The sequence below is a fragment of the Orcinus orca genome, chromosome 13, assembly GCF_937001465.1.
Source record: "Orcinus orca chromosome 13, mOrcOrc1.1, whole genome shotgun sequence".
Lineage (NCBI taxonomy): Eukaryota > Metazoa > Chordata > Mammalia > Artiodactyla > Delphinidae > Orcinus > Orcinus orca.
Window position 1 is genome coordinate 59,565,788 of NC_064571.1, and position 22,028 is coordinate 59,587,815.

General features: G+C 39.4%; 1 long non-coding RNA gene across 1 annotated transcript; it reads left to right on the forward strand.

Moving 5' to 3' along the window:
- Positions 1-5,855: 5,855 nt before the first annotated feature.
- Positions 5,856-14,296, forward strand: LOC117199481 (uncharacterized). Its single transcript, XR_004480740.2, has 2 exons — positions 5,856-11,876; positions 11,919-14,296. It is a non-coding gene; the product is annotated as an uncharacterized LOC117199481 (long non-coding RNA).
- The last annotated feature ends 7,732 nt before the right edge of the window (positions 14,297-22,028 follow it).

Consider the following 22,028-nt stretch of genomic DNA (forward strand, 5'->3'; position numbering starts at 1 on the left):
ACTTGGCCATTTCATGATCAACCATGTACGACACTGGATCTTACAGTGACCTAAAAATGGCACTTGGCTTTTGTTGTAGTGTTCACTACACTTGGCCAAGACATTCCAGCTGTTGGTAAAACTAAGCATTTCAATTGATAAACAAGCACATGACATAGAAGAGACATACAAAAATCATATTTCTCTTACAAAGAAAGAAAGGTGCTGTGATGAGTGGCTTCATGAACTTTCATTCAGATCTACTTACAGATTTTGGTAATGGATTGCATTTCTGCTCTTCTTTCCAACCATCGTGTTCTTATCACCTCTAGCCACATTCATTGTCTTCCACCCAGCATACGTCAAGTGTTGGTCGGTCCTGATGATATTTCACCTGCAAAGATAGCATAGGAAGGGGAAACAATTGTAAGAGACATTTAATTTTTAGAGCTTAGCCCAGCCATGGTTAATCATCTCCCAAAGCAGAGAATGTCTTACCTATAGGAGGAGCAACCACTAAGTGGTGGGACTCCCAAGGGAGAGAGTGCTTCAGCATTCCAGCCAATGAGAAATGGGTGAGTATCTAGCTGTGACTTCTTCCCTGCCAAGATATCCAAACAGATGCATTCAGAGGCTCTCCCAATTTCCATTTTGTCAAAGGTCCTCTCATTGACTCTCCTATGGGACTTTTAAATCAGTGGTCATTGTATAAATTATTTTCATTGATTGATTGATTTGTAGAACAGAACATTATAACTTCAAAAAAGCAATATAACTTTGTAGTTAGAATTATGACCCATGTCTTGACAGGAAGAATTGCTTGCCCAGAATTGCCTGGTAATCAATGCAGTATTTTACAGATGCTTAACCTGCTCGCATTCTTTAAAATCATGCAGTCTAACCTTTTTTCGAAGATCCAGAGAGGTGTCCCCTTGGGAATATGCAATCTTAACCTTTTTTTCCCCGATTTCCAACCTTTGTAGTTCTTCCATGGCTATTCCCATCATATTCATTACCCTTAGTAGTGTTTACTATTACCTCTCAACAATGCGGAAAAGGCTCATACTAAAAATACTCTGGTCATGTTTTATTGAAAGTGAACTTGTTATTGGAAAGTCAACTATAATGATGTTCCACCTGGAAAACAGGCCTCAGACAGTGGTATCTCTATAAATGTTTAGGACAGGATTAGACCCTACAGCTACACACTGCAGCAGCACTGTTCATTTTGTTCCTCTCTGGATCACATGCTTCATGTTTTAGTGCCCACCTACCTAGCCTTTTATTCTATATATGTATGCAGGTATGGGTCGAGGATAAAGACCCCCACGTACATCTCCAAACGTGAAGTGTGTAACCATAGAAACCCATCATATATAGCTTCCATGCCTCCAAGAAATATGAGTGGATCAAATGCTTCTCTGTAGTTATTACATTCATGATATGCAAATGGTAGGGAAATTCACATTAGCAACCAAACACACCAAGAGAGAAATTAGCTAACGTCAATGTTACTGAGTCAATTTTGACAGTTAATGCAGAGCCCAGCCCTCCTAATTTGTTGACTGCAAAGAGATCTACCTACCCAAATCCAGTAGTGTAGAAGGGAATTAATTTACTAGAATGATTATACAGCCCTCTGTACTGGAAATTGTTTATTTGCCTGGAAGGATATGGCCCAGAGATTTTCAAAGACATTTCCCCTACATTCCCAAGTTGAAATAACCCACATTTAATTTACAGCATTTGTTATTAGACTTCTTAAAGCCACATGGTAGAGCAATAGATAAATTCTCCAAGGAGATCTTTCCTAAAAACATGATCCTAGGTTTGCAGTGACCCATCCTCCAGTGTGAAGATTCTGTTCTTTCCAAGTGGAAGGAACAGTTTCTCTTAAATGTATACCAAATATATAACCATTTTCAAACAATTTCACCTAAAAAGACTACATTATATAAATATTTAAGATAAAGCTGATATGGCCCATGTGTCTAGTTGTGAGAAAAATAATTCTCTACCTTCTTATGCTCAACATTAAAATTTGTAATTTCTTCCCAAGGAAGACATCTTAAAAGATTTTCCATTCTCATGATACTCATATAATTAAAGAACATGGCTACAATAATGATGTGGGTGAGAATTATCTATGTGCCTGACAAGAACATATTTTAAAATGAGAGAATTAGCCAAAAGAAAATTGTTAAGATCTCATCCCAGGCTACCCTTGTCTAAGATATCTGAATGCCGTTATCCTTACAGAAGATGGATTCCCAGTTTTTAGAAACAACAGTACAATGAACACTTCATTCTCAGTGTTTATATGAAAATCAAAGCTGAGCATGCCTAACCTTTGGCTTTGGCAACCAAACAAAAAAAAGGATGCTTCTGGCACACGTTTCTATACTGCTGAGTTACTTTGTGTAACGCACTGGACTTACACAGGTGTCGCATAAAAATGCCTCCAATAATTTCTACCCTCTTTTTTTAAGCCATGAAGTTTCTAAATTTCACAACATAATAACTTGATCATTTCATTTATAAAAGGCTGATTCTATTTTGATGTTATTTACATTTCAGAAATAATTTGAATATTTAAAATAATAACACATCAGATGGGCTATTGAGCTGGAATCTAGCCCAAATAAACGATAAAGCTCAGACAGACCTATCAGTAGTTAAAAGGCTTGTGAAACACTGACCTTTTCGTGAACAGCAAATAGAAATGCTGTTTTCAACCTTCTTTTTACGGAAAGTTGCCATTTCAACCAGTGTAAAAACAAACAAGCAGAAAGATTTGAAATGCTAATTTGAAATGATTTCTGTGAGTATCAGATACGGTTTCAGAAGTAAATCTCCTCTATCCCATCTCTTCCTAGAGCATAGAGATACATAAATACAAAAATAGATGATGTATGTCAAAGAACTCGAATGGCATTTTCAGATGTCTAGGATTGCCCTGAAAGCCCATGTCAGGTTGGCGTTCCTTTTTATCCGATCTCTTTTATAAATGGGAGAAGGGGGGCGGGGGGGGGGGAGACGTGGAAGGAAGCATATTCCTGAATTTTTTTTTCCTTTTTAGTTAAAGATGTAGATTCCAAGTTGTTTGAAAACTGCTTAGAATACTGTTAATTATATCTATCCTTCTAAAAACATACATAGATTTTTAAAAGAAAGAAATTCATTTTTTCTTTCCTTGTTTAGCAAGCATTTCTGATAGAAAGTTTCTGGATCAATTAGGGCTCCTTTCTGACTTTTCCAATTACCCTCTGTCTTTTGGGGGTTTTGAATACCGCTCTTGAAAAAAAATCCTCATCTAGGTCAAATCCTGGGGGATTAAAAGGATGAGAGTCTATATTTTCCTGGAAACATAGCACTGAGCAGATCAGCCCCCATACATTAGTTGATATTTTCTAGAACTGTGTTTTGGCGTGTTGGGACAAAAGGAATGGGACTCCCACCTAGTTTTGCCACAAATACCTAATCATCTACTGACATGTAGGTTCTCCACTAGCTGTAGTTTAGCTTAGATATTGTCAACGAAACCCACCCTCAACTCTCATACACACTGGTTGTCTTATCCTTAGTGTTTTGCTGCCAAGATCTTACTAACAGGCAAACTAGCCCTTTCAACCAGTTGGTACGTGAGATTTCTCCAAAGGGAAGGATGAGGAATGTGTACAGAGTGGGGTGTGATGTTCATGCCAAGTCACTGGAACCTATTTAGTCAAATGCTTCATTACATACTGGACTCTGTTTGGGACACTTACTATCAGAAATATTGCAAGGACTTTATTTTATTGATATTGCATCAACTAAACTTTTGTGGTATTGGATCTAAGCAAGGGATGGCATCATGCCAAAACGTAAAGTTTTTTTTTGTTTTGGGGTGTTTTTTTTTGCGGTACGCGGGCCTCTCACTGTTGTGGCCTCTCCTGTTGCGGAGCACAGGCTCCGGACGTGCAGGCTCAGCGGCCATGGCTCACGGGCCCAGCCGCTCCGCGGCATGTTGGGATCTTCCCGGACCGGGGCACGAACCCGCGTCCCCTGCATGGGCAGGCGGACTGTCAACCACTGCACCACCAGGGAAGCCCCTGTAAAGTTATTTTTGTTAGCTACATTGTTATTGTTACAATTTGCAAGAAAATAATGTCTGATATTTCCGTCTAAAACTCTAAGCACAGGTTTTTGCTGCCATCAGTAATCGGATAGGAAATTTGACACTCTGAATCTTCTTTGAGACAGAGGATGCCGTGGTAAATGTATATGTGAGGCTTAAAATATTCTTGATATTCTTAGGTTGTTCTCACAGACTCTGCATAGATTTACTTTTCTAAAACAAATGAGTATCTTTCTCAACAAAATGGATCGGGAATTTTCCCAATAAGCACCCAAAGAACCTGTGAGCATTAGGTTGCATCAGTGGCTCTACTTCAGTGCCCCCTTTTCCTACTTCTGACTCTTAAGCCCTGTGCATCTTTCAGAAACAACTGCGGACAGTGAGAGAAAGCCAAAAAAAAAGAGTTGTCCTCCCTTTCCAAAGGAACGAAACCTGCTTCTTCTCTTTAAAACTGTGACTGTTTCAAATGTTTACTATTAAACACAAAACCGAGAGAGATGCTTTTAAACCCCAGATCTGAAGCAAAGATTGCATTTTTGCAAAGCTGTCAGGAGAATTTATGTTGATCATTGAGACGTGGGATTTACTAACATCAGTACCCAACCACTGCCCTCCCCCATCCCGTTCATAGAGTATCTAGAGGCAAACAAGCAGTCAGGCAGGGGAGACGGATCACTATTAATATCATAATCACACCACCATTTAGTCACTAGATGGCATCAGGAAGTAGGGAAATAGATGGGCTCAATCCTAGTCCTTGAGCCAGATCACCACTTTGCTCACCCCCGTGCTGGATATATATGGTCTATGAACATTAGAACAATGCAAGAAGGAGTTTTTTCACTTGATGGGAATATTACCTGCAGAGATTCCTTTCTGCTCTGAGCCAGCATGTTGTGTTTGACTCAAACCTTTCCCAACAGAGTCATGCAACTCCATCACATACTTGTTGCCTGCTTGGAGAGTGAATCCCTCTCTCCAAACTGGTTGCCATGGAACGAATTTTTTAAAACACCGAGAAAGCAACAAACACTTAAGTATTGGACCTAGTGGTGAGGAATCTAAACTTGCATTTTTTTCTTTCCAGCCAATGCACTGACACTGCAACTCTAAAAATCATTTCATTAGTAAAATGAAAATAATAGTTGCTTTGTCATTGTTCACAATTAATTGATACCTCTTCAGAGCTTGAAGCTTCCACTAACCAAAATGAGATCCATGGGCATATTATTATGACTCTACCCAAAGACTAGGTTTTTTTTTGTGAGGAGACCAGAATTGATTTGGGTCCCTTTAAAGCAACAGACAAGATATTTAATAACATTTGAACACAATGAAGAAGATTCAGCACATGCTGCTGGGTTAGAGGAGGGCTGGGCTTCTGACAGCCTCTCTTAAGGTACTGCTTTTCCACCTAAGGTTTTAGGTGTCATGGCTCCCAGTGGAATATTTCCCCACATTTATTCAGTGGGAAGATACTGACACAGCTCCAGACTCTCTGCCTTTTATTTCCTAATTCTCTCTGGAGAAACAGCCATTCCAGAGCTTGTGATATAAAAGGGAAAAAGAAAAACAGGTGCCTCATCGGTTGATCGAGAAGTTTTGTACAAAAACACAGACCAGGGCTTCCCGGGTGGCGCAGTGGTTGAGAGTCCGCCTGCCGATGCACGGGACACGGGTTGGTGCCCCGGTCCGGGAAGATCCCACATGCCGCGGAGCGGCTGGGCCCGTGAGCCATGGCCGCTGAGGCTGCGTGTCCAGAGCCTGTGCTCCGCGGCGGGAGAGGCCGCAGCAGTGAGAGGCCCGCGTGCCGCAAAAAAAAAAACAAACAAAACACACAGACCATTCTGATTGTCTCCATACTGACTAACACTGTACTTACTAAGTGGCTTTGTTTTAAGTGACTGCAAACCACACCAAAAAGAAAAGGTTTGAGGAAATATTTCCAACCCTTAATCAAAGGTCAGAAATCACTTTGATGACAGGATATCGAATGTCACTTTATCTTCCTGCCTAGTCCTCGCAAATCAATAAGGATTGAAAAATGCAGAAAGTGTTTGGACAGTACTCACAAATTCAAATTCAGATCTGGAAACTGCAGCTTGATAAGTACCAACTGACAAATTACCCAAGAAAGAGAATCAGAAAGAAACCAAAGAGGGCCAAAATTTACAAGTCTGTCCTCCAAGATCATTGACTTACTTGATACTCAGTTAAAACTTTTAAAAAGTCATCTATAGAGCCAAGGCAGTGGAACAATTTTTAAATCAACTATCAGAGTCTATTTCATTTTTTCAATCATACAATTCCATAAACCTCAAACATTTCTTTTGTGCAGAGTATTATACTAGGCACCCTAAGAAAGTATGAAGAATTCAAGACAAGTTAATTTCAAGAAAATTAGCACTAGCCCTGAACGTAGTCAGGAAGAGTCCAGCTATGGTACACTAATTAAATTAACCTTCCATTTCGGTCTAGAGACGTTTTATCAGTTTGAGACTGCTAAGCGGAGCCGTTCTGAAAAATATCCAGGAACATTCCTTTAATAGAAATAGAACTGCTCATTTTCTTAACTTCACATTCTATCTTTCACCAACGAGATAAATGGATACAAACTCAACTAACATCTCCAGAGTCTACAATGCACCAAAGCCTGTGTGAGACTGACATACGGTCTTTTGTTTCAGCATTTCAAGTTGGGATAAACTTGTTCCAAAAATAATTTGCCTTCCCATTCCTGAATTTTTTTCTACTGGGTGTGGATATTAGTTCATCACTGAATTTTCTTAACTCTGCCTAATGTTCTTTCGACTTTGAGGCATCTGGCTGTATTTCAGTGAGTTACAACTCCAGCTGTCACATTTTAACAGCCAAAAAAGAGAAGACCTCAATGCCCATGTCTGAGTACACAATGTTCTCTTCATTTCAACATCAAATAGTCACCAAAGAGGAGACCTCGAAGGCTTTCTTCTTTTGAAAATTCGAATTTCATTGTTTCAGAGAATGGAGGGGCTTCACCTTTAACTTGGTCTTCCAGAACACATGAAGCCCCGGCGTGATCCTGGTATCACTCCAGTGGGTATGGGTTGAAGGTGCTTTATGTTGGGAACCAGTTGGTCCTCATAACACTCCTCATAATACTTGATTACCAATGTAAGCCTCAAGCCAATAAAACCACATTAAGTCTGACAGGAATTTAAAGATTTATTTTGAAACAATTCTTTATGCACTGCTGAAAAACTTTCCCTTCCCTAACTGGAGTGAAAAGTTTCTCCCTTTGTGGGATACCCAACAATAGAAAATTTAATGAGATAGGAAGGCATTCCACCTCAGTGACTTCCTAAGGTTGAATCTGCTATTCTTCTAAATGTAAATTTTGAATTCACACAGTTTCCTACAATAATTCCACTTTTATTCTTCAATTTTTGTCTGGTTTTTTTTTGTTTGTTTTTTTTTGCGGTACGCGGGCCTCTCACTGTTGTGGCCTCTCCCGTTGCGGAGCACAGGCTCCGGACGCGCAGGCTCAGCGGCCGTGGCTCACGGGACCAGCCGCTCTGCGGCATGTGGGATATTCCCAGACTGGGGCACGAACCCGTGTCCCCTGCATCAGCAGGCAGACTCTCAACCACTGCGCCAAGAGGGAAGCCCTATTCTTCAATTTTTATACTTAGTGACAACCTTTTAGGAGAAAGAGACAGCCAGCAGTGATTTTATACTAAAGTGTGTGAATACAGACAGGATGCACACTGACCAGGAGAAAGATATTAAAAGATATAAGTATTCTAAAGGAAGATGAAAAAAGGATTGCATTTGCTGCAGATTCAACTGTCTTTTCAAACGCCTCCCTTGTTATGGAGAAAATGACTCCTCAGAAAGATTTTTACAAAAAGACTTAAATCCCATCCCTAGCCATCATCTGGTTTGCCACAGCCCAAATGTCTCATTAGCAATCTGAAATTGCACATGGTTGGAGAAAATATAGCAAGAGGATGTAGACATTGCCATGGGGAAAAGAAAGAAAAAAAGAAAAAGCAACCATGACAAACTCTGCTTATGTAAACAAGGAATGTTTTAGTGGAATAAATGTAAGCTTTCTCTTGAAGGAATCCCAGTTAGAATGTCATCAGAAATGACAAAACCATGGCAACATCACAGCAGTAAGATATTCCAGTTTTATTAGCACTGAGGCAAAAAGCCATATTTGTCAGGGGGGGAAAGGTAAACAAAAGTTCCTGGCATTGCAACAGATGAAGTGATCTCGCGAGCCTCGTTGTTGAGAGAGAAAATTAAAAGATAGTATTTTTGTCCTAACTATAGTACTGTCTAACTTCCACCTGGGGAAAAAATTACTTTTCCTTCTCTCATTATATGTCTTTATGTAGAGCTGCTATTCAGTTACAGTAGGCATCATATTTTTATATTTCCGTTAAGTCCCTCATGTTGAATTTGACCCTCATTTCACATTTGATTAGGAAATCCTAAATTGGAAAGGTAGATTTTTCTGCCTTTTTTTAAAACAAATCCGTGCCATAAGCATTTTCTAGAGGTGACTGCCTTAAAGCCATCCTGGTAGCCCTGTCGATCATCAGTAGGTGCTTGGTTTAAGGCAGAGAACCCATAAATAAATGGAGCTCTCCTTCTGCACAGGGAGTGGCCCCTTCTGACAAAGTCATGTCTGTTTTTCCTCAACCCCTTGTGCCAGTCCAGCCTCTTGATCGACCCAGGTCCACCTGTCAGTCAAAAGAACCGCCAACTCTAATTACACGTGCTGACAGCTTGTTGAACCGAATTCCTCATCAATGGGATTTCATGGAGAGGCCCTCGCTGTTCTTGTTCACTCTTTACTCTTTTATATAGGTCCTTACATTTGGTAGGCTGTACAAAAGATTGTACTAGAAAAAGTCAACAGACCTTTGTGTTCAGTGAAGAAACTACGAACAAATTTAGCTGTTATCATGTTAATCCTCCTGAGGTCTCAGGGAGGATATCACCTGTGTGGCGAGAGAGACTTAATGCTATTCCTAAAATACTACTCCCTGAAGAAAGGCCATAGAGTCTTCCGCAAATAGCCTTTTGGGACTCAAATTTAGTGATGTATAAAAAGCATATTCTCTTCAGAGGAAGGTCATAGGTTAGAGCACGAGTTTGAGTCGTATTTCACTTTGGGGTTTGCTGTATATGCTAATATGAGACTTAAACTTCTGCACCTCTAGTTTCTCAAGAATTAAACTAGCACCAATTGAATCTGTCCCTTGCCTACATTATAAGAATGCCTCAGAAAAAAATCCAACACTGACCTTCACATTCCAAATGGAAAGGCTTTGTCCTGGGAGTGCAATTAAGGTGATTGAATAACTAGTGTGTTTTAGGATAAGCTACTACAGTGGTTCGTAACATTTGGTCCCCAACAAGGCAGCATCAGCAGCAACTTTGCAATTTGTTGGGTATATAAATTCCCTGTTCCCACCTGAGACCCCAACCCAGACCTATGAATCAGAAATTCTGGGAGTGGGCCCAGCAATGTGGGTTTTAACAAGCCCTTGGGATGATTCCGATGTACGTTCAAGTTTGAGAACTACAAACAGTGCTCTGAGTGGTCAAGAAAAGTTCATGTCACCCACTGTTTAACTCTGCTTCCTCACAGGAAAAAGCTTAAGTGATAGATTCCATCTAGGCCCAATACCTTCTGATATATGGACAGAAATGCCCACCATTCAGACATAAAATATAATCTGAAGGAAAATTAATCCTTACAAACGTTCTTCACTGGTGTTAACAGCTTCAGGCAGGATCTCCAATCAGAAAGATTTCTCATCAGCTCTTCTAGTTCTTTGAAAAAACCAACAGCAAATCCGCTTTGCCTGACTGCCCAGGGCCTAGAGAATGACCTTGGACACCTTTCCCTTAATTGATCAGCTCTGGCCCATTTACCTTAATGCTAAGCCATCATGTAACAGAACTGAGTTATATTTAATGACATGGTCTATTGGTTTGAAGAATGGGTGTGGACTGAGCTCAAATGACTAGTGGTTCTAAGTGTGTTTGGGTTTTCGAAGATAGTGTCAAAGGCTCACATAGCTCATAAAACCTGGAAACCACAGACAATGTAGACATCAATCCCAAGACCCCTGGGAGCTTTCTTCTAGGCTCATTTGAATTGGTGCAGAACCAGAGTGGAAGGCCAGCAAGTAACTTGGCTTATAAAAATGGCTTAGGAAAGGGAATTTAAGATTGTGGGCTGTGTGTGTGCATGCATGTGTGTGTGCTTCCTTAAATCTAACCTGAAAATAACACATTTACAGCTACCTAAAACATCCATATGTATTTTGACCCCTCTTTTTTTTTTAAAACATCTTTATTGGAGTATAATTGCTTTAGAATGGTGTGTTAGTTTCTGCTTTATAACAGAGTGAATCAGCTATATGTATACATATCTCCTCCCTCTTGCGTCTCCCTCCCACCCTCCCCATCCCACCCCTCTAGGGGTTGACCCCTCTTTTTGATGCAGAAAAGTAAATTCAGAGTAGCGGAAAGGAGGCCTAAAATGGAACCTCAACAATGATATTCTGAAGGAAAATGCTAAACTATACCCCCAGGCCTTCCTTTGAAGGAACGACATTTGTCAGATATCTTGGAATGACTGCCTGCTTTTTTTCAGGAATTACTGGAAAAGAATAACTGATGTATCATAATGTTCTACCTTCTTCTCTAAAATCTGTGTTGCATTTGGGTGTCCCGTTTTCTGTCTCTGACAGCATTTTCTCATTGGCTCTTTCCCCAGCTGTGACCTGATCACCACACAACTCCAGCTAAAACACCGCCCCCCCTTCCTCTGTCTCCACCATTGTGTCCATTTCCATCTGCATATTCTGTCTTTTACTCAAAGTTAAAGCCTCACTGAGAAGATACTTCTTAGAATAATCACCAAATGTCAAGGTGCTTGGCGATGGAACATGCACATTTGCAGGGGAGGGGCTGGGTCAGACTGACTGGGACTCACTCAGATCCAGAGCCTTGACCTCCCTTCCAGACCTCTGTAGTCCACAAGGCAAAATTACAGTGGTGGCTTGGCTTTGTCGACAATCCATGGTTTATGTTATGGACTCAAGTCTTGAAATCCTGAAACAAACCTGGATTAAAAATTTCCCTTGGAAAGTTTAAGAGAAAAAGTTACATGCTCTAAAGCCCATTAACTTATGTGAAACATTAAAAAGGCCTTGACATGACAAGGTAACAGATAGTTGCTTTAATCTCCCAACAGCTTCTGCCTTTCAGTGCCATTCATGGTGATTTTCGTAGGCCAGGGGTGTAATTCGCTATTATTCTAATAAGCCATAAAAATAACTGTTGGCACAACTCTTATTCCAACAGGGATTTTCCTGGATTTCACCCATTAATTTTTGTAGACAGTAGGAAGCTCACACTGAGGAGACATTTTGAGCTTCCTAGAGGAGGACAAGAGAAGGAACTAGCATCTTGTACACACTATTTATCTGCACAAAACACTGCTCGGTCCCACTGGGAGTGTTCCCCCCAGGGCAGGCGAGATGGAAGAATTCAGGTAGGAAATAAATTTAGAATGTCTCTCTCACCTTTGATGGTTAGGATGGCAATGCCTTCCTACCGAAGAAGCTTGGTAGATACTTTTGATAGTAAACTGAACTCATAGGCAATCCATAAAGAAAAGGGAGGCAGATCACTGTGCCAGAAACTCTTCCAAAGAGGTGATCATGAATTCCCCACACAGGACAGAAAAGGAAAGACCAGCGCATGTGCACATGTGCACATCCTGTATGCACATGTGCACATCCTGTATGCACAGTTTAAAGGACCCACCAAAAATAGCCTCCAAACACAGGCTGCGGGCGGGAGAGTGGAAAGGAGAGAGGCCAAAGTGGAGAGAAGGAGTTCGTGCCTCGAAAAATGAAGTGAGCAATCCTAATGTCCCTCTAGTTGATCCTGAAGGGAGAGTCACCTGTCTAAAGCTGATTTTTAAATAATTTCACCACTTTGGAATTCCTGAGTAGTGGTATGTCAGTAATACATTTGGCTACTTAACTGAATTTTTCAGGTTTTATTCTTCCATGCCAATGAATGTAATCTCTAAGACTTGCCATTTTTAAGTACACACACACACACACACACACACACACACAGGTAAATGCATTCTATATTACTCATTTTGTGGGAAACACAATGTACTATAATCAAAAAGATTCCAGTGGATTCTTTCAGTGTGTTTCAGTGATAATATTTGGTATGAAATAAAGGTATTCAGACCCTCTCTTTACTGACCATATTGTCAAAATTACGATCTTAAGCAGCTCTGTTAGAAATGCCTGTGTGAAATAGCATCTCTAGTATGAGTCAATACACTTATTTAACTTTCAAAAAGAATATGTGCTAAACTTAAATATTTTTATATCTGTGGTGTTTTCCTATTAACCTATAGTTGTAAACAAGTGAGCTTACAACTGATTATCACAAAGGAAAATGGCCTACACAAGACGTTAAAAGTAGAGGAAGTTATTTATAAAGTGTTCTGCCAAAGACCATTTAATGATCTGTAAAACGTAGATTAACTTCTTTTATCATGAATGTGATTGTAAGAAATGCTCACCCTCTCATCCTCTATCTTTTGAAAATTAATATTTTGTATTTCTAAGGACCAAGGAAAATGTTTTTTAAGCCAATGTAATACACAGACCCCTTGGAAATGAGAGATATTGATACAATGACTCAGATCAACCGTGTAATGTTAGATTAGAAGTCTGACATCCGATGGTAAATTTATCAGTCTTTCCTATAATTCTTATACTGCACTAAATTACATTTGGGAAATTCAACTAATCTCTTCAAATTAAAGGCACCAATATTAACAGTAGATCTCAACATGGAAAGCATTAAAGTACTCCCTTTCAAGCACCTTGAGCGGATGGAAATTACCCCCTAATTTTCCCACCTACCATCTCACGTACGTTAACTCAGAGGTCTAACAATGTCGCGTAGAAGGTTAACAGACTCTGTACACCGAGGATATTCAATTTGTGCAGTTAGTAAGAACTAGCCATTTAAAAATAGATTCAAATGTTTTGTAAATAAAATTTTTGATGCCTATAGTTTTGTTCAAACTACTATCTTTTAAAATAATTAGATATTATTTGAATTTTAAAAATAATCTATTATAAGTTAGATGTTGCTTTATTGACTCTGTGATTCAGCGTACACTCAGCCATATTCCTGTGGGGAAACAGCAATCTTACGTTCTTGGCATAAGCCAAATCTTCATAGATTATTTAAGGACTCTAAATATGAGATGAAAAACAAAAACAAACAAAAAAACAAAACACCAAAATTAAATGCTAGTGAAGAAATTAGAAACCTATTGTATAAAATGTATTTTTAAAATCTTAAGATATATGTGATTTACACTGCCTGTTAATCTAGTCTCTTTGTGAAATAACCACAGCATAATATTTGTTTAGACTCTGAAACACCAAATATTTGTGATGTTTGCATAGCACCATTGTTATAATATGTGATTTCAAATGGTAAGCATCTTTGTTGTAATCATGTGAATCCACAGAAGAATAAATTCCTGCTGTTAATGTACAACCAGCTCTCAGAATTCAGATTTCCTGCAGCTGCTGTATCACCAATAAATGAGAATTAATTGTGAAAACAATTTTTAAAGAATTGAGTTTATGATCACTGTGCATTTTCCTGATGAATGAATTCAGAGAGTTTTATTTTTACCAGAAATGCTCTCTCTGTCAGTCAGTAAATACAACTGCTGATTCCAACCATACCATCATTTCAATGGTTTCTGTATGGTTGATCTAACTACCCCAAACTGGAAGCTTGTTGCAAGATGTGTCCTAACAAATGTACAATAAATGACTTTTCCTGCATGCTGCCTGAGATATACTGTAATTTGAAATGTCTTATCCAACAAATTATATATTTCATAACCCCAAATTGAACTGGCAATATTTCTCATGTTTATGACTAATGGTATGTTAATATCAAAATCAGAAGCACTGTCATACATGTATGTTACATGTGGCATTTAACTTGTTAAACTGTAATCAGTGAAGTGTTCATTGCCTGAACTAGTCAATTCTGTACAAATCATTGTCTTAACTGTTTTCCGAATCTTACCATATTTCCTAACACTTAAATATAAATGTTTGTAAATTAGTCATTCATTTTTTTATTGACTTTTTATGTATCTTCAGTGTGACCCCATTAACTAACCCAAACAAAGGAGAAACAAAATGTTCCCCTGTCATAGTTAAGTCCAGGCTCAAGGACATTTTAGCTATGGCAGAAGTTCATTCATTCATCTGACAAATATTTATTGAGTATCTGCTGTGAATCAGGCTCTATACCAAATACTGGGAGAATTTTTGAGGACTGAAGTAATCACAAACCTACATCACACCCCGTGAGGATTTCTGAACTTTCCCTAAACCATTCTTCAGTGACTTTCACAGAATTAAGAAACTACTTTGTTTCTATGTTATATCAGAGATAGAAATTATCCACTGAAGAGTCTTGGATTAAAATGCAGTACATTTGGCCCAGGAAAATGCAACTATCGCTCACAGAAGTATTGTCTTAAGGTCAAATTTAAAAATGAATTAAACTAAAACTCAATTTAAGAGATTTGACCCTAACTCCAAAAGAAACACTTAAAAGGTCTTCTCTTGAAATTTATATACTAGGTCTGTTTTAAAACATTATCCTTAAGGTTCTTTGCTACACATAAAAGGTAGCATCAGATCACATTTCCTTAAAACCGTACCCCTGTGGGGTATCAAAGAATTCTGTAAAAGAGGAAGAAAATGTCTGTGAAAGGATATTTATCTACAGAACAGCACAGAAGGGAATACACCCAGATGTGTTCTCAATGACAGATTGCCTCACATGTACCATACCCATTTACCACTTTTCAAAAGTGCTTGTACACACTCACAGCCAGATTCATCTCTCTCACCACATTCTCATTGTTCTTATTCAAGGAGGTGCCCCAATAAAACCTTGTGGTTCCTGCCATCACAGCACTTAGGGTAATGAGGTTGATGAGTGGCTCATGTCTTGACTTTACTATCACAAATTAATTTTTGCAGCGCTTGTCATTCCTCTGAAGCTGCTGAAAACAACAGCAACTTGCCATTCGCACAGAGATTCATTCATTCATTCGCTGTGACTATTTGCTAAGCGCCTGAGATGAGACTAGATCTTTCCATGCAGCCACACGTGCCTGAGATGGAACAGTGCCCCCCGAGTGCTGGCTGGTAGAGTCAGAAAACTCTGGATTTAGAGTCTAGCTTTGTCAGTTGACCTGGGTAATCTTGTTGAAATCCGTTAATCATTCTGAACCTCAGTTTCTTTCTGTGTAAAATGAGACTAATTGTATCTATCCTTTAGGGTTGTCATAAAGGTTAAATGAAACAGCCACCGTTTATGGAGTGCCTGATGCTCATGAGGCCGTGAATAAATTGTTGTTGGTATTGATGTCCTAAATATTACTTACGCCCCTTATACCAGTGACAAAGCTTTCTCCTTGACCAAACTTGAGTAAGGCTCCTTGGAGACCTCTTCTTGACTAGACCCTGACTTTGGGCTCTGTCCTTGGCCCACTTAGTTCAGTTTTGGCAAAAAATCCTGCTGGGTCAGTTGAGTGAAATTCCCCCCAACCTCTGATACTTGATCGCGTTTCCCATCCCCCACGCTTATCACCCGGTTGTGCCTTCAACAAGATTCCTGTTGAGTCAGACTAGCAAAAGTCCACCTAGCGTTGATGTTTGCTTTTAGTAATTTTCCATCCATTGACCGCTGACTCTGCTCCTTGGCTTTAAATCCCATTTGTCTTCGTTCTATAGAGTTGAGCTCGGTCTCTCTCCCCTACTTGCAGTAGTCCCCTTTTTGAATAAAGTCTTCCTTACCATCTTTAACAAGTGTCTGAACAAGTTTCTCTTTAACGCCAGCAACATCTTCCGTGATGAAAGATGAAAAGACCAAATGAGCTAAATTCTAACTCTCTTCACCATAGCAGCTTTAGCCAAGATATATCAAGTGCTTGCTATCAACCAGATAATGTACTAAACACTTGACTTGGATTATATCCCAAATCCTCACAAGAACCTTCGAAAGGAGCATAATTTCTTTCACTTTTTACACATGAGAACTTGAATCTTAGAGAAATACTTGCCCCAAATCACACACCTAAGTGGCAGAATCAGAAATTGAAATCCAGTCTGCCCGACTCCAAAGCTTAAGCTTATGATCGTTGATAGAGAGAAGCAGAATAACACAATCTTGAAAGTATCTACTTGGACTGAGCAAGCTCCCAACATGACATAAAATGATAACAATATCTATCAATATATGCTACCCATGCAATCACCATGATCACTAGGTGAGTCCAAACATTTCATCAAAACTTGATATACAACTCCATGGTAACAATCCTATAGCATTACTATCATAGATCTTATAATTTGTGATATGAGATTATACAGAATGTCTTATCACTAAAGAGACTTCAGCTAATGTCCCCCAGATGCAAGAAAAGCACACTAAATAAGTTTTTCATGCCTCATCAAAGTCACGTTGGAAACAACTCATCCAACACCACCTTCGATATTTTAGACAACCATGGAAAACAGACATATTTCCTTCTTGCTGTTTTGGTCTGCCTTATCTGTACACATCTGATGTGGGAACAAAAATAAACCTGATTTCACTCACAGACTTACAACGCAGCTCTTTCAACAAAGCAAGTTACAAGATAATCCAGAACAACAAAAATGACATGCCTGTGGTAGATAATCCGTGAATGGGAACAGCTATCAGTCCAAAAATGGGCTTGATTATACCAGGAATTCTCTTATTCCAAATGACCGGTTTGTTCTAAGACTGTCCATAGCACTAGCTATGTTGCAACACTGTTTTCATCTTCTGTGAACAGCTGTGATTCTCCAATTGTGCCTAGTCTCTGTGCTTATCAGCTACATACCATGTAGTCACAGACAGGGAAAGACAATATAAACAGATCCAGAGAGGTGCCAGTAAACCCTTGATTTTTCTTTTCATTTAGAACCCAATCATTAAACATGCTTAAGTGCAGATTCCCAGGATCCTACAATTTACGCGCTTACATAGGCAGAACTATTAGTAGCTCTTCCTAGGATCTGTGCTCACCCCTTCAGTGGCAGATGAAACTTCACCACATTTCAAGGAATAACAATGGACACAAATATACAATTAGCAAAAGGTCACATTCAATCCTTAGTTGGCACCTTAGCCAGATCCTTTTTAAGTGCCTCTGCTCCCATATCTCATCCACTGGTTGAGAATGGAATGCCATGAAATATTTTCAGAAATTCTGAGATGATAAATCTGTAACATATGAAGGTAATCTACAATGGTCCCAGGCATATCCCATTTATTGAAAGGAATTCATTTCATGTGAGCGATAACGCTGGCCTTCATTACCAAGGATCTGATATTGCAAGGACATTTTTAATTTTTTTATAACAATGAAAAATTATTAAATAGGGAATATGCAACAAAGGATTCCTTCTGGGTTCTTGTTCCTACTATATCACTAAAAACAAGGTACAAGCGTAATAGTAATCTAGTAACACACACTAGGAAATTCGACAAAAGTCAAGCCCTCATCAAACAGCTGTACCTGTTCTGACAGCTCTGCTGGTTTTACTTTGTGAGAAAAAAAAATGTCAACAACCTTCTTTGGTTACCATGAGAACTAGAGCACAAACAACCAAGCAAATTTCCTAAAGGGAGTGGCCATCTGTTTCAAAATTCTAGCCAGCAAATTCCAAGTGTGCTTAAGTCCCAGCCCTAAAGAAGCCAGGACTTAAACCTGCAAATGATAAAATTTTGTCCTTGATTAATCTGAGGGCAACTCATGTTTGGCCAGAGTGCAATAAGCAATGAGGCAAAAATTATGGTTCTATTACTGATTACAGAAAATCTGTATTTTCTTGAATGAAGGTGCCATGATGCCTCATCCTTCACATATTTGTGAGGGTTTCTACGCTGCCACAGTTCCATAAATTCCAAGGGAAAGATTAACTCAAAATTCCTATCTAATCTCCTTCTGTTGAGAAATCAAACAGAGAGATTTTTTTCAAACATCTTTCCCCAAAGGCCTTTCAATTCAATAGAAACAAATGATCAGAGTGCCTATGTCTTTCTGAAGATAATGTGAAGCGTAGCCCAGATGTCCAAAAACATCCAGTTGTCAAAAAAGGATTCACGCACACACTCACACGATGGCTACCAGAAGAGCAAAGACAATGATTAGAGCCTTTTAGAATTGAAGAATGAAATAGAAAAAATCCGAGGCAAATGCCAGACCCTTTCAGCTCAGTCAGCAAGAGCACTTCATTTTTACTTGAGTCAGAGGAAACTTGAGATAGAACATCATGTTTTTTAGTCATGGGAGGCACTAGAGCTTGACCAGCTATGACTTGAAAAATTGCAGGGTGAATCTTAAGAGTCTAAGTGTTACTGTATTTCAACTGCCTAACTCCCAATGTTCCTCCAGAGGGGCACTAGAGAGTAAAGAGCATAAATTGTGGACCTGAACTACTTGAGTTCAAATCCTGACTCTGCTAAGCTAGGTGAACATGGGCCAATTATTTACTTTATGTCTCAGTTTCCTCATAAGTAAAATAGGGAGGATAATAGCACCTATCTCATGGAGTTATTATAAAGATGAAATGAGTTAATACACACAAAGTCCTAGAGAGTGCCTGCCGCAGAAGGAGTGCCAGGTAAATGTTATATACTGTCATTGTAGCCGGTAGATAGAGAGCTGTGATTGGTTCCTTGCTATCTACCCATAGTGAAGTATGACTTAGTTCTACTGTATGTTTAAAAAAAGGGAGAGAAACGAAAAAGAACAGAAGCAACTGAGACACAATGGGGAAGAGACAAAAGGAAAAATACAAAAGGAGAAGAAAGTGGTGACGGGAAAATGAACACTGAAAGGAAGCATTTTAGTGTACAATAAGAAAAGGAGGGTGGAATAAAGAAGGAAGATTGATGGGTTCAAGTACTGATACACTTAGTGATACCTGCTAAAGAGGCAGGGGGCAGGGGCACCCACCCTCCATGCAATCAAAAATCCGAGTATAATGCAGAGTCAGCCCTCCATTTCAGCAGTTTCTCCACATCCACTGATTCAACCAACCATGGATCGTGTAGTACTATAGTGCTTACTACTGAAAAAAAATCCATGTATATGTGGTCTCGTGCAGTTCAAACGTGTGTTGTTCAAGGGTCGACGGTACTCTAGAACTTCTGCTTTATTACTGCTTTATATAAAAAAAGAAATAATATCAATAGTTCCCCTTTATTAAGTGCCAGCCACTGTTAGGCACTTAGTAACCCTCACCCCAAAATAAAAATAAGTCAGGTATCGTTATCACCATATTTCTAAAAAAAATTGAGAATTAAAGGGGTCCCGAATGTGTGAGGCTTACGTGGCTAGTCAATGCAGAAGCAGCCTGAGGACGGGCCTGACTGCAGAGTTTGTACACTCAGCCACTGAGCTGCACTCACTCCCACATAAGTGACAGGACACGGGGTGCAATTCCGGAAAAAGCCACATGTAGAACTGGACGAAAATGGTAACAGCTATAAAGAAACCTACTTGTGAAATTTTCTCTTCTGTTCTCCTTGAGGATTTTTTATTATCTTGATAGTTTTACACTGTGTAATTCCTCCAGTTACAAAATAACTTCTTACTCCTTCATAGTTTTCGTGAATCTATGGATCTATTATTGTTGTCATTGTACATATGCATACTGCAGAACCGGGCTTCTGCTATGGTCAAAATAAAAGTAATTCTTACATGATGGGTCTTTTTTTTTTTTTTAAGTCCCACACATCAAAATATTAAAACTCGAGCCTAAGATTGCCACGTGGGGAAAAATGTGAAAAACGGTGTGACTGGTTTCATAACCACAAATGCTTATGCTTGATAAACTACCGCATTCTAGAAGACTGAACTGCATCAAGTCTTCTAAGCTGAGATGCATAAAGTTTTCTAAACGGCATACAAATCTTTTTCACAGGGAAACCAAATATTTAACTGCAGAAAATCATGCTGAAGTTGACACTGCATCCTAGCATACTTGAACAGTTTCTTCTGAATTCTTTCATAGTTCCTTTAATATTTTTAGATCAACAAGTTAGAAAGTGAAAGAACCTGATTATTGTGATCAAAAACTTTATGAGGTATGTTTTGGGGGAACATTTTACAGAAATCTTTGAAGAACCCCTGAGAAAGATGCAGAGTCACTAATCATCCGAGGAAACTTGTACGTTGTCCTCTTCATTCCATTGTAATGACACTGTAGCACTGTAACCATGGGAGGCATGAGACAGCAATACACTGTTCAGAGTTGAGATTAATTTCCTCCCACTGGCAAGATGACAAATGAGCACTTACACACTGCATACGAGAATCTCTTAGGAATAACATGTGTTTAATTGGCAAAGTGCTTTAAGGGTAATTACTTTGCTTCAAAGACTGCCTATAAGAATTTAGGACTAAATCCACTATGACTGGCAAGGGGCACTTCCTTTTGATCTACTTATAATTAGAAACATTTAATAAACTATTGTCTTTATGTCAGTGATTAAATGGAATTAAAAACGAGTGAGGGGCTTCCCTGGTGGCGCAGTGGTTGAGAGTCCGCCTGCCGATGCAGGGGACACGGGTTTGTGCCCCTGTCCGGGAAGATCCCACATGCCGTGGAGCGGCTGGGCCCGTGAGCCATGGCCGCTGAGCCTGCGCGTCTGGAGCCTGTGCTCCGCACCGGGAGAAGCCACAACAGTGAGAGGCCCGCGTACCGCAAAAAAAAAAAAAAACAAAAAAACAAACAAAAAAACGAGTGAGAAGGTTTTAGAACCCATAGAAGACATAATTTACTTTTTTCCCCTCATATTCCAGAATACAGAAATCTTTCCTGACCTCTTCTGGGGATTAATTTTACGAAACTGCCATATTTATTCATGCAGGAGAGGTTTGGGAAATTAACCCAAAGCCTCAATAGCCATGTGCTTGGCTTGGAGTTGGCACTCACATATTATATGGATGGATGGATGGATGGATGAATAAATGGAAAGGCCAAGAATAGCGTCTAAAGACTGGATGGGACCACTGTGGTAAATCAGGTTCCTGGGGAAGATTTCAGTTCCAGGCAATTAAAGCAGTGGTTTTCACCCTGGCCAGACACTGACAAGCACCAGGGGAACATTTCAGATAAACACTTGGCTCAGGAACCCCCATAGGCCAATTAAATCAAAATCTTTACATGTGGGGGTAAGTGGTAGAGTAGAGTATAGGTAGTTTTCAAAAATTTACCACGTAGAGTTACCAGGTTCTACAAGTAAAAAGATAGGATGCTCAGTTTAAGCTGAATTTCAGATTGAAAAACAAGTAATTGTTTAGTATAAGTATGTCCCAGGCAACAGTTGGGATATACTTATACTAAAAAATTATTTATTGTTATTCTGAAATTCAGATTTAACTGTGAGTCCTTATTAAATCTGGCAATCTTATCCCTCAAGGTATTCTAATGTACCGTTTTGAGAACCACTGAGTTCCGTTAAGTGAAGTAGGTAGTGTGACATCAAGAAAATACAATAACAGCAAACTAGGCTGTCCAGAACATCCAGCGTTTGGCAGCCAACAGCAGGGACACAGACCCAGAAGCAGTGCTCTATTCTGGAAAGACTAATGGAAGTCAAAGTAAATCCTCAGTTTCAGAGAAATCGGGGTATCAGATAAGAAGGCTAGGCAGAAACTTAAGTAAGTTTAAATGAATAAGACAAGGACCCAGCTATTTAGTACGATATACTATGGCATTTTCATGGTCAGAACACT